The sequence below is a fragment of the Anser brachyrhynchus genome (assembly GCF_964034855.1).
Source record: "Anser brachyrhynchus genome assembly, chromosome: 6".
Taxonomy (NCBI): Eukaryota; Metazoa; Chordata; class Aves; order Anseriformes; family Anatidae; genus Anser; species Anser brachyrhynchus.
The window spans coordinates 12,012,768-12,025,888 of record NC_137700.1 but is presented as its reverse complement, the minus strand read 5'-3'; the positions used below and the strand labels follow the sequence as shown (position 1 = coordinate 12,025,888).

The 13,121-nt window shown below is 45.0% G+C and overlaps 1 protein-coding gene across 17 annotated transcripts in view; it reads right to left on the bottom strand.

The window, feature by feature from the left end:
- The window catches only part of CSGALNACT2 (chondroitin sulfate N-acetylgalactosaminyltransferase 2), a 31,975-nt gene extending 20,426 nt beyond the window's left edge, over positions 1-11,549 (bottom strand). For 4 of the 17 annotated variants that reach the window (XM_080596397.1, XM_080596382.1, XM_080596387.1 and 1 more), the window contains exons 1-2: positions 11,435-11,524; positions 3,585-3,695 (exon numbers count right to left, since the gene is read on the bottom strand). The gene's annotated coding sequence lies outside the window, so the exon portion shown is untranslated. Of the gene's footprint in view, positions 1-3,584; positions 3,700-4,523; positions 4,596-5,316; positions 5,414-6,670; positions 6,692-11,434 lie in introns of those variants that run through there. The other 13 variants (XM_080596396.1, XM_080596385.1, XM_080596391.1 and 10 more) reach the window with 7 other exon arrangements.
- Positions 11,550-13,121: the final 1,572 nt, after the last annotated feature.

Genomic DNA, 13,121 nt, shown 5'->3' with positions numbered 1-13,121 from the left:
AGAAAGCCAGCAGGAAAGTGAAAATAACCACAAAGTAATGGAAAAAGAATCTGGGAATTGCACATATCACAACCACTGCCCATGCACATCACAGTCACTTGCACTGGGCAGCAGCTCATTTGCAACGTTTTGAAAGCTTAGTGCCTAACAGTGTTCCAATCCACCACAACAGGCAAACTTAGTTTAAGCACAGACCTTAACCTTTGCAACTCATTATCTGACTGGAATTCAAGTGTTTTTTCTTCACATTGCCTCTTACAATCATCCAAGTTTCCTAGTGACTTCTCATACAGCTTCCAGCACTCCCACTGGAAGTCACATTACCTCGGCATGCTCACATGGATACTACTGTATAGAACAAAACCTGTAAAAGCACACACCACTGTTCTCTAAACCAAACAGGACAGTTACTGCAGAAAGTTGTTTTCCAGACACTGCAGATCAAAGCCAGAAGTCCAGTCGAACTCCAACCTAAAAATCAGTCAACCTTAACACTTACAAATTCATCAGCTCCACTTGGCTGATAAATAAGAAAAGTGGCTGCATTCAGCTGGAGGCCATAAGCCATGCCACAGACCTGCAGCAGTAATGGACACCTAACCTTTGAGGTACTGCAGCATCACCTGGCTGCTCATCAGCTAACAATCCAGGATAACGCTGAGCTCTAAGTTTAACACCACTCATTCACTCACAGCTGTTTTATGGTCTCCCTTTAGTTTCTTTGTTATGAACTCCCACTGGCAAATCCAGAGTCCTGCAGGGGAAAGATGACAGTTGCACACTGATCACTGAAGAGGATCTTCCTTCATTTTTAATTGAAGATGTGGAAAAAAACACCCAGGCAACAAAAGCTATTGCATACATTATGAAAAGCCTGTAATGAATAATCAAGTGGTTGAGTGTACCTGCAATAGCTATCCTCAGACATTTGTTTAGTTCCTAAACGGGAAGGAAAACAGACCTTTGGCACAAGGATCACAGTAGTACTAGTAGCATACCTGCAAAAAGTTCAGACACGGGAACCACTGGGAAAAAGTACTTCAATGATGCATGACAATCACAGGATTTGTTACTGAAAAATACAGGCTTAAGGAGAACATCTGCATGGATATTCCTCATGCTAATGGTTTACTTGAACAAAAGCAACACCATGTTTTGTGAGCAGACACTTATCTCTGAAATAAAATTAAGACTAGCCTTCCACATGTTTCTACTTCCCTATTACAGACTGGAGTACACAATGAGGATGTACAGGGTCTCACTTCCCTTCTTTCATACAGCAGACAAACTCATGTCCAACACACGAGGCTTTACCGCTAGGAAATTTTACCCTTACCCACTTATAAACAAGGTTCTGTTGCTGTATCTTGGCTGCATCTTTTTGGGAGATGCAACTGAAGCAGGGCACTTTGTAGTAGCTAGAAGCTTCTTTAAATAGAACAGAATAGAGTATGGTTTCATCTTAATAGCGAGTTCAATCATCATAGGATTGAGAATACTTACATTTATCCTATGAAGGACAAATAAGCAAGTCTTACTCATCACACACTTCAAAAAAATCTCTTCAATTTCTACTTCAGTTTCAAAATGTTCAATTCCATGTATTTTCACAATTGTCTCAAGTCAATACAGAAAAATCACAGCTGTGAAGTTCCTGTCCTCTATCACATTCCCCCCTTTCCGATCCAACATGGACAGACAGAAGGTTAATCAGCATGCCAATCAAACAGAACAGAAAATCTGTTTTCCATAGTATCAGTTCTCACTGCTACAGCTAAAGCAGAAGAAAAAAACAAGCAGAAGATAATATACAATCCAGAAATGGTGCTACTTTTGCCACTACAGACCCTGGAAGAAAAAAGAACCCTGCTGTCACCCTCAGATGAGTGATGTGCAAACTGTACTGAAACCATTTAACCCGATTCTTACATGACTTGCTGTGAAATGACATGGAAAAAATGGCCTTTTGATAAAGTGGTTTTATCTTCCTTAGGTGATGGAAGGAAATGAATTATTGTTTGTCCTGGCAGCTGCCGCTCCTACACAAAACAGAGTTCATTATATAGTTAAGTGGACAATGAATGAATTTGATTCACATTACTTACTTTATACCTAATCCAAAATAAACAATGAACTCATGAAAGTGAGTCCTATTTTGGCTTCAGTGGAGGCTAGAGCAAGCCCATTTATCTGGAAACTTCTGAATGGAAATGGGAAATCAAAACACAAACAGCTACACCTTAAATGACCTGTTCATTATTACCCTCATTGTAGATAACACCTGGAAATAGAATCAACTCATGGCTGCTTAACTGTTTAATGAAGACAGGCATCTTCTTGGCAAGAAGCCAGTGACGAAGCATCCCATGTAAGGCTAAGTTGAAGGGTATGGGTTTTTTTTTCTTAGTTTTAGATTACTGAGTTGCTATCCTGAAACAATCACTAGCTCCCAAAACCTAAGTTTTTTATTTTACACAGCTTTTCCTATAGTTGATATTAATTTGTTGGCTTTTGCATTCCTGTAGGCACTATTCCCCTTTTTAAAACTGACAAACTCCAAACTTGGGGAAGTGAATCTTTTTACTCTTATTGCAAGGGGATTAAAAGAAGAGCAGCACTAACATGACTAGATTCATTTTGCATACCCTGTGTTATTACACTTACACCTAGAAATAGGAACAGAAACACAAGTCGTAATATTACCTTAGTACAAGTAGCGGTGAAGCACTTTATCGTCATTCCTAACATCTTAAACAGCAAGTCATTTTTCACATGAGCATTAAGCAATACAGGCCAAGAACCTGACCCACTTGTACCAAGTGCTTTACAAGAACCTTGTTAACAACCTATTCTCCATGAGGGACTGTGTAAGCTGCATGGGAAACTAACATTACAGCAAGTTGGTTTCCAGGTCCAGAAGTGCAGCTTACTCAAACACAGTGCTCAGGTCTGCTCACTGAAGGCTGCCAGTTAGGAAAAATATTGTGGAAAGCAGGTTCTGGAAGCTCCAATGGTAAGGGCAAGGCTGGGAAGGGCTGTCTGTCTTCATTCAAAACCAGAACTATTGATTATGCAAGAGCCATCAAACATACCCATGGCAATTCAAGGCAGTCTGTCCACATAAGGCTTCAATATAATTTTTTACTGAGTTGTGTGCTACATGAACAATCTACTTTGGTTCACTACCCTCAACATTTTCTTTCTAAGCATATTGAATTGATACCTACATAATTCATGAATAAGTATTACACTTGACCAATAATTCTTCTAAGTAATACTGTATATAATTAAAAGAAAACACTACAGAAGTACTGATGCACCTGTTAATTCTTAGAATTTGTAAAGGAGATTGTAAGTAGAAACATTATTCTACCAGCTGAAAGTTGCCATCCTTCACAGTCACTACCTCGTAACAGTACATGCAACACTACACAGTCAATCAAGGATGAAGAGCCAGGTGCATTACCAGGAAAGATAGCTCAAGCAAAACTAAATCACCTTTTTTTTTTTTTACAGCAACTTCAGCTTGTCCTCAAGAATGCATAGCAGTCTGTTAGAGTACATGCAGTGCAACCTCTACGCACCTTTCAGTATGACGAAGCAACAGATGTTGCAAGGAACATCAATAAAACTTCGAACATTCGGTAGTCTTCAAAACAAAATGCTGTAGAAGGCTTGTTGTACAGGAAAACAGCCTATCTGGGGAAAGAAAAAACAATTACTCTCATCACATCATCTTACAGTGAAGAAGGAAAAGTAAAATGCACTGAAAATGTTGCATCACTTCAAGCATCTAAGGCAGTGACAGCTAAGCACTCCCCGCATACAAGACAAATATGTTCCAGCAAGTGCTACAGAGCCCTAAAAGGTACATCTAACCCAAGAACATAGTATTGGCACAGCATACCTACATAGAAAATTGCATCAATACAAGTACATTGAAAATAAAAAGACACAATGACTGAAGTTGTTAGTTGTGCGAACAGTAGCAGACAAAGTTGAAAGTCATGTGCTTTCTGGAAATGGGGTATGCTTCGGTAAAAAAAATCTATGTTATCAAAATCAAGCGTTCTTCCATTTTCTCAGTTCTCCTAATCATCATCCAGTTCTCTTTGTGTGGAGATCTCAACATGGCAGTTATGGTAGCATACGCATAGTAAGATGTACTTATTCCAACATGTGAACTCTTGTGCTATATTTAAAGGATAGCTGTCATCCGAGTTCATACACAGAACCAGTGGAACGTTTCCCACCATGGGAGGTAAGGAGAGAAGTCAAACACTGTTGCCTTACAGTTGTAAAACAGAACTGAAATGCTTTAGGACAGACTAGATCCTCTCTGAAGATCTCAAAGACAGTTAACAGGCAGTTATCATATGCTGTTTTCTTTTTACCCCACCAGAAGATGAGACTGAAAAGGACAGTCCTCAGCCAGGCTTTCCTTTCTGACAGTTACACTGCTGATTATAGGCAGCATTTAAAAAGACAAAAAAAATCCAACTTGTCCCCAGGATTGAGTTTACCTTCAATATTTTTTCCACAGTACGAGCCATATTACTGTTTCCACAGAGTTACAAATCCAAATTATGATGAAGCTGTAGCAGTTAAAAGGAAGAGAGTGAAGTTAAGTTCTCAAGTGCACCTGAATCTTGCTTAAAAAGACCTTCAGGCTTCTATTAATACCAGCCCTAAAAGCTGGAACATAAAAGCATTGATTTAAATTTCATCATAATGGTTTAATTGGAAAACTAAGGGCTAAGTAGTATCACAGAGGCGTTCCCAAAGTTACAATTTATTAGTGAATTTGTGCAGTACCCTGAACTAACTAGTATTTACCCAGAAATCTCTCCACTGTGAGTCTGAACAGCAATAAAACCGCTACAGCCACCCACTGGAAGACACTTATGTCCATTCTGTCCAACTGCTCTTAAGACCTCCAAAACACCTAAAACCTGTTTAAAATGCAAATAGATACAGAAATTGAGGAAAGCAACGATCCCACAGGATTCTTGTTTTTCTTTTTAAATAAATGGGATCAGCTAGCTTAAGTTGACGTGGTATCAGAACTGGGATGACTTCACTATTCCTCAGCCCATGGAACTAAGACAAGGGGAACACAACCTACAAATATTTTGAAAATAGCTAACAACTACAGTGGTTTACGTTCTGCTTTCAGCACAAGTCAGGCATGAATATGTCACCAGAAATGAAAGCTGGATGCCAAATGATTGAGAAACATCTGGTGCATTCCAGAAGCACAGCTAGATGTGCTTATACCATCTATCATTTCGACATTACAACTGAGGAGAAACTTACTCTCAAAGGACTTGAAGCAGAGAAGCTAGCAGCTTGTCAGAGCTATTTATCCTGGTGTTTCTTCTCTAAAATGTTGTCTTGCATTGGAAAAAGCCATCTGTATGAAAAAATAGAACTCTCTCAGCACTTAACATTACCCTGATCCTTCCCTTTTGTTTCTCAAGTGCCTGAAATCAGCTTTTGGGACATTTGAACCATCTTTCCTCCTCTTCCCATCAACAGAGGAAGATCACCATTTAGAGGGGAGAAACATCAGGAGTTTCTGTAAGCCTCTCTAGTTTTTGCACGTCCTTCGTGCAATTCTTCTACTGCACTGATATTCTCCAATTATTGTTGCTGGTTTTGTTGCACAGCAGGGAAAGATTAAGATGTTACTACAGATACTTATCACAAAATGTTTATTCAAAGTGACATTTGACACATGGTACCACTGGCAACAACTTCTGTTAAGCTATTTTAACACCTCGAGGTTTTTCTTCCCTCTCCTTTCTCTTCTGGTCCCTTCAGAGGGTGACTTAAACCTCTATCACTTCTCACCTCTTTGTCTAGCAAGGTAAAACTAACAGAGGCTCAGCAACTTGCAAGACTGAAGAGCAGTACTGAAAGGTTAAATGGGAAAAATTCAAGGTCACTGGATTACATCAAAAGAAACCTGCAGGACATGCTCAATAGCACCTACCAGCAGAATGTAACAGAGCAATTTGGAGGCAAAGCCTCAGCCCTGCTGCCTGCAGGGAGCAGGGGCAGGAGGTGGCACCGTGCAGGCTCCTTCGCAGGGCAGCACCGAGCCCCAGCCACCAGCTGCCCAGCACATCCTTCTGCTCTGCAAGCCACAGGTCTGAAGCCTTCCCTCTGTATCAGAAGCTCCCACATCATGGCAAAGATGGACCAAGACTGCTAAGTGATAACAGCTTCATTTCCACTTTAACGGAGCACCGGCAGCACAAAGATGCAAGCCCTCCGCTGCCCACAGGGCTGCAAGAAGCGCCGAGACTGCTGACAAGCGTCCTATCGTTTCTGACACCACTGCTTGGAGAAACTTTTTACGCGACAGCAGAAGTGCTACTGCAACTCATCTGAAAGCTACCACCCAAACCACTCTTCCAGGACAGACTTCATTATAGAGAAGCTAATGACTTAGCCCTCTGTATAACTCCAGAGCCCCTTAGTTATGTTCAAGATGAGCAAACTCTGAAAATCCAAAATGCTCTATAACATGAGTTAGCTTGCCTCATATCCTCGGCTTTAATACACTCGCACTGCTTTAATGCAGCATTCCCTGTTGTTTACTTTGCACTGCTGCTGAACATCTGCCCCGCAGCAGCAAGAAACTCAGCCCAGACAAGTCACCCACCTATTACTGCTGTTTCTCCACAGAAGATACAGGCATGCAAACTTCAGAGACTGCACGCTGAATTAGGAGAAAATCGGCCTTGTTAGCTATCAAGTTGTAACTGTAACAGCATATCCCCACAAACCAAGCATCAAACATCTACACACCCTTACTTACAGCACCTCTGTGTAACAGCACCTCACCCATCAGTTTTAAACTCACACAGCTCTATGTAGCTGGACACATACAAGCTGCAAACTGTCCTTCTTTCAAAACTGGCATCTGAAAGTTTATTAGGGTCCTTTTTCCCTATGAGATTATCTGGGAGCAGTCACCCTAATTCCCAAATACTAATACAAAACTAGCATAGCTTCATGTACGACCTTCTGAAGGTATCCTACAGTTTTGATCTTTCATGAATGTGCTCATCTACTGTCTTGCCAAAAAAGCATGATTAATAGTGCAGCCACATTAACCTCCTTCTTGGATGGATATTCATTAGCCACCGAAATTAAATACAAGAATCCAGTACCTATATAGGGACAAAAAAATCTGAAGTGTTTAGTGGTTTTACTTGGAAATATTTATTATGTGCAAGTCTTGCATTTTAAGTTCACCTTTAGATCATAGCTGTCCTGCACTGTATTGTTTTAACTTCGAACACACAAAGACAAATCTTACACAGTGCTCGGCTCCGTGACTTCTGTCTGTGACAGCCACTAAGGATGTGGCAGGATCCATCTACAGAGGATTAATTAGCCATGAAAGAATTATTTCTATTCTACAATTGGAATATCCATTTCATTTAAAAGCAATTCCTTACAGTAAGCCAGAGGAAGAACAGTAAAGGTATTTCCCATGTTTTGGGAGAGAGGTTCCAAGTGTTTCTGCCCACCCAGCCCTCCCCAGCTTCAGTCCCGCCACCTGTTGCCAAACACCCCACCACTCCTGCACATCACATTTTTTAGTCACCTATTGGGCACCCACACTCAAATGTGAAGCCTCTCACCCCTCCATCTATTGAAACAATTGGTAACTTGGGTGACTTCTTGCCTTAGTAGAGAAGTTACTGGGGACACCTGCTGCAGACACCAGAAGCACCTGTACACTGGCCTCAAGGTGCTTTCTGGACAGCTGCCCTGAGGAGAGCCCATCAGAAACCCCAGTACCATAAAGGACCATAAAGGAAATTGATCCTCTTCCAGAAGTGGCTTTACCAGCAAGACAGGACTGCTTAATATGAAGAAGGAAGTAAGGGAAGAGAAAAAACAGACAAGCCCTCTATCATCCACCTCGCCAGTGAGATAGCCACATTTAATACAAAGGAGGAAGACAGTGAAACAAAAGCAGGGACAGACCTGCCCTTTGTGTCACCCGCCAACACCACTGCTGGCAACAAAAGCCTCCCATGTGTCTGCTGAGGAGATGCCCAGCGGCCACAGCAGGGTGAGGAGAAGCAGCAGAGGGCTGAAGACCCCGAGCCCCAAGGGAGCACAGCCGGGGGCTAGGCCCAACACGCGTGGGGCTGTGTGGTGCTCGTGCCACAGGCAGAAGTCAGCCAGTAAACACACCAGTCACCATGGTTATTTTAAATTTCGGTTGGAGATGACTGAGGCAGGAAGTGGTTAGATTAAAAAAAGTATGTGCAAGATTTCCTCAAACAATAGCTTCCTCACCTAAGGTCTTATTTGGATACTTGGCCTTGAAACAGTGACATGCCATTTATGCTCTTTCCAACTCTCATACTTGCATTCACAGCACCCGCAGTGGCTTCCCAGTTTTACCAACACACTAAAACAAAGCTTTAGAGAACTTGGTGAATGGAATAAGCGTTTAAAAACCGTTAGGGTAGAAGATGGATCACATATGAGTTCCACCATACTCCACCCTGCAATAGCTATCAAGCAAGCATCTCCTGCTGGCCTCCCAACATGCAAAATGCAAACAGTATGGACAGCATAGTGCCAAGGAAACAAGCTTCTCACGTCTGCTCTAATGTGCTGTATTTTCAATGCAGCAAAGTCCTCCAGGATTAGGAAAACAAGCTCACTTTTCTTTCCCCTTGAGCATTTGATCTATATTGACTACATACAGCTTCCATCGACTATCTAGTTATTTTTCCTTAAAAAACCACTCAGTACAACTGATTTTAAGACACACAGCCCAGTTTAAGACTCCCAAGAACTATTAAGCTAACTGACCTGCCCACATTTTTTAGTAGACGCAAGATACCAGCAGGTCTACTTTAAAGGTGGTTATAACAGGCTTAGATGACAGAAGCAGCTAGATGGCCTCAAAGGTTCCAGTCCGTTCACGCCTAACGACACTCATGACACGAAGAACCACAGGCTGCTGAACTGTTCCTACCTTGATTATTTTTTCAAGAATAGGTTCACAAAAAAGAAATTAAGAACACAAGTCAGCTCGTACTTCCAGACTTTTCTAACAAACAATATTATTAATGGGAGTGCTGGGCTTTTTTAATCACACAAAATGAAGCTGGTCTGGCAAATAGTTACAAGTGCCCTCCTACAAATGCTTCTTATAAGCTGCAGTCATAACTCAAAAGTAATATTATATTCCCACTCTTCTACAGAAGCATAACATTTCTTTGTGAACATTTTGTGATTTATGATTTCACTTTCCCCCCCACTTCCAGCACCACGCTTGCAAGAACGTAAGTAGTTGCATGGATAAAACACAAATATTTATTTTTTTTAAGAAAACCCACTACACTCTTCAAACATTTTTTCATTGTGCCCTTTGAAAGCTTTTTCTTTAAGAAATATTTAAAGAAATAAGAAAATCTTGTACTTGAAAACCTTGTCTGTTTGCTATTTTATCTCTCCACAACCCAGATCATTATGCTCTCCTCCTGTATGTTTACTCTGGTGGGCTAGTCCTCTATGAAAGAGGAAGACAGATGAGCTAACTGAAAGCAAAACATATTATTAGTTCCAACACCACCCAAACCCTCACCCAAAATCTGAGCACCATCCCACCTCCACAGCCCTGCTCCAACATTATTTAATGACAAAATACTGCAAGTCATGAAGTTTGCTTCATAATGACAGACTGTTACAGAGTTAAGAAAAACATTGTGCAATTCAGTTAAAAAATGGCATCGTATTTCCCACACCCTCCCTCCCCCACGTTCAGTTTTATTTATTTAAGATCGTGCCATTTTGGTGGTCCATTTTTACATAGAGGTCAATTGAATGCTTCTGACAATTAAGAAAATAGCTGACTGTGGTGAATGGGTAGAAACTGTTACACCAAATATGATGTGGGATCTCTTGGCAACACACCACAGCTGCTTATCATTCAGCTATGCCCTCAGATGAGGTTTTTCATTCACTTGGGAAGACCCAGATCCCAGGACTGGAATTCAAAAGCTAAGAATTTAAATTCACAAATAACTTGATGCAATTTATACCATGATGCAGCAGCCTCAATAATACCTTTGGGGTTCTCTGTTTATTCATTTGTTGGATTTTTTGTTTTTGTTTAAAGCCTGAGAAGGACACTGAAACAAACTCACAGATGGAAGAGACAAAGAACCATTCAAGCTCAACAGATCTTAATCACAAGTTTTCGTGGGTTTCCTCCAGGAACAGGCAAGCCAAACAATTCCTATTTGTGCCGTGCAGCCCTGCACTTAATAAACGTGCTCCTCATCCTACCCTCAGGTTATCGATGGCTCAGGACAGGGGTCCCATAGCACCACCCAGTGCGGTCTCCCGACGCTCACAATACAGACCTACCAGCCAGAGGCTCCCATAAAAGCCTGCGGGTGTAATTGAGACCCTCAGCTAACAACACCCTGTCAGCAAGAGCCATCTACCTCCCCTGACAGCTGCTGGGCACACATCCAGGCTGCTGTCTCTGACAGTGCCTGGGGACTCGCTATCTCACTAATAAATAAAGGGAGGCCAGAAATCTCCTTCTACCACACTGAAAGAGAACTGCAACTTAAAGCCAGCGCAAGCTGGGAAGTCTTGCTCATGGTAGTTACAATCCCTCAAAGAGAAAAGAAAAGGTTTCAGTACACAGCCTTAGCCTGAGGACACCGCCTCTGTGCTAAGCCGCCCTCACCCGCGCTGCCCATGGGGCAGGATGGCACACGGCTTACCTACAGCTCCGCGGAGAGCCCTGCATCTCGATTCCTACCTGACAGGGGACTGGGAAAAGAAAAAGCAGCCCAACAAGCCACAGAGCCACAGATTAAAGTAAGTGCTAAAGAAGCAGATCTAGATGATTCCTCACCAAACAGATGTAAGCTCAACGTTTTGTATGCCCAGCTTTAACAGTTAGCTTAGCGATCGCAACCCCCCCCCCCCCCCCCCCCCGGCTCTGCTTTGTACTCCTGCGATGCACGAGCTGGTTTCGGGGTTAACAGGCGCTAACAGGACTCGAGGTGACCCAATGCCGCCGGGCAGCCCCGAGGCGCCCCCCCACCCACCACGACCACGGGGGTTCCGCGACCAGCGGCCGGCCCGGAGCGGAGCAGGGGACACCGAGGCGGGTGGAGGGACAGCGGCTGGAGCCTGGCGCGGCGCCACCGCGACAGAGCCCCCGCCCCGAGCCCCCAGCCCCAGCCCCAGTCCCACCCGGCCCCAGCCACCGCGGTCAGGGCGGTGCAGGGCGAGCACAGCGCGGCGGGCTGCCTGCTGCCCCTGCCCAGCCGCCGGCCCCGGGGCGCCCCGCAGGGAGCAGGGCAGGTAGGCGGTGGGCGGGTGGGTGCTGGGGGGGGCCGCGGCGCGGTGCCGGGACGCCCCTACTCACCCGCGGGCCCCGCCGCCGAGCCGCGGCCCCACTTCCTGTGCGCTAGGAAATGAGCGGGCGGAGCGGCTCCCGGCCGCCCTTAAAGGGGCTGGCGCCGGCCCCCCGACCGCCTCCGGGGCGGCGCCGGGCCGCGGCCGCGCTGTGGGGGCGCCCCGGTTCCGCACGTGGCGCTCTCCCCGCTCCCCGCCGCCGCCCCGGGCCGGGCCCCGCCGCGGCCCCGCTCCGCTAATGCTCCGCTAATGTTCCTCCTGTCACCAACACTGCGCCGCTGGGAGGTGGCCGCTGCGGACAAGGCACTGGTCTTGACAAGGAGACGTGATGGGAGTTGTTCTCCACTCGCCCCCGTGTTTAGTTACAGCTCTGTATCAGTTCGTTAGTTCTTCAGTTCATCAAATAAAAATAATAATTATTAAAAAAAAAAAAATCTGTAGGTCTTAGCTTAAAAGGATGCTAGGTTTAGGATCTTGGGCACTCTTCAGCAGTCCGTGTGGAGGGTAGTCTGTAACAACCTGAAAGGGTACAGGCAAAACCATGAAGCGGGTGAGATAGCAATCACAGAATAATAGAATCATCAAGGTTGGAAAAGAATTTAAAAATCATCTGGTCCTACCATCACCCTACCACCACTGTCACCCACTAAACCATGTCCCTAAGCACCACGTGCAACTTTTCCTTAAACGCCCCCAGGGATGGTGACGCCACCACCTCCTTGAGCAACCTTTTCCACTGCCTGGCTGCTCTTTCTGAGAAGAAATGTCTCCTCATTTCCAACCTAAACCTCCCCTGGTGCAATTTGAGGCCACTCCCTCTAGTCCTATTGCTGGTTATCTGCGAGAAAAGGCCGACCCCCAGCTTCCCACAACTTCCTCTCAGGTAGTTGTAGAGAGCAGTGAGGCCTGCCCTGAGCCTCCCCTTCTCCAGACCAAACAACCCCAGTGCCCTCAGCCGCTCCTCACAGGACTTGTGTCCCAGGCCCTTCAGCAGCTTCACAGCCCTTCTCTGGACACGCTCCAGGGCCTCGATGTCTTCTTGAAGTGAGGGGCCCAAAACTGAGCACAGGACTCGAGGTGTGGCCTTCACCAGAGCAGAGCACAAGGGAACCATCACCTCCCTGGTCCTGCTGGCTACATTCTGTCATAACTGTGTATGAAATATCTCTGGCCCTGTTCATCAAAAATCGATTCGTATGCGCTCAGAAGTGACCAAGGATCTGTTCCGTGAAGATCCATGCCCCGCACGCTGCTGGTTTGCCCACAACACCGTGGCGCAGCATCACCCACATGAGGGAGAGGCGGGCATCAGCACCCTGTGGAGCAAGGCCTCGCAGGCTCTCGGCAGCGGACACTGCCATCCCTGGCACATTGGGGGTGTATCCCAAACCAGTACAGAACAGCCCTTTGTCTTCAGGCAGGCTGAAACTGGCCCCTTCATAAATAGCCCCTTGCCCTGTGCACCGCACAACCTGAGGGAGGGCTGGATGCTGGGGAGCCTGATCTGGCTGGCCTAAATTCCAAACAGTGTGAACAAAGAAGGTCTTTCCAGAGAATGCTTTGAATATGCTGTGGTTTTAAATAGGCAGGGATTTTCCATGCAGACTGGGAACTCTCTCACTACTCTTTGCTGTCAGGCATTCACTTCACTGCTCTGTTCCACTAACAGCTGGGCCGCACCTCATAGCAAACCAGCA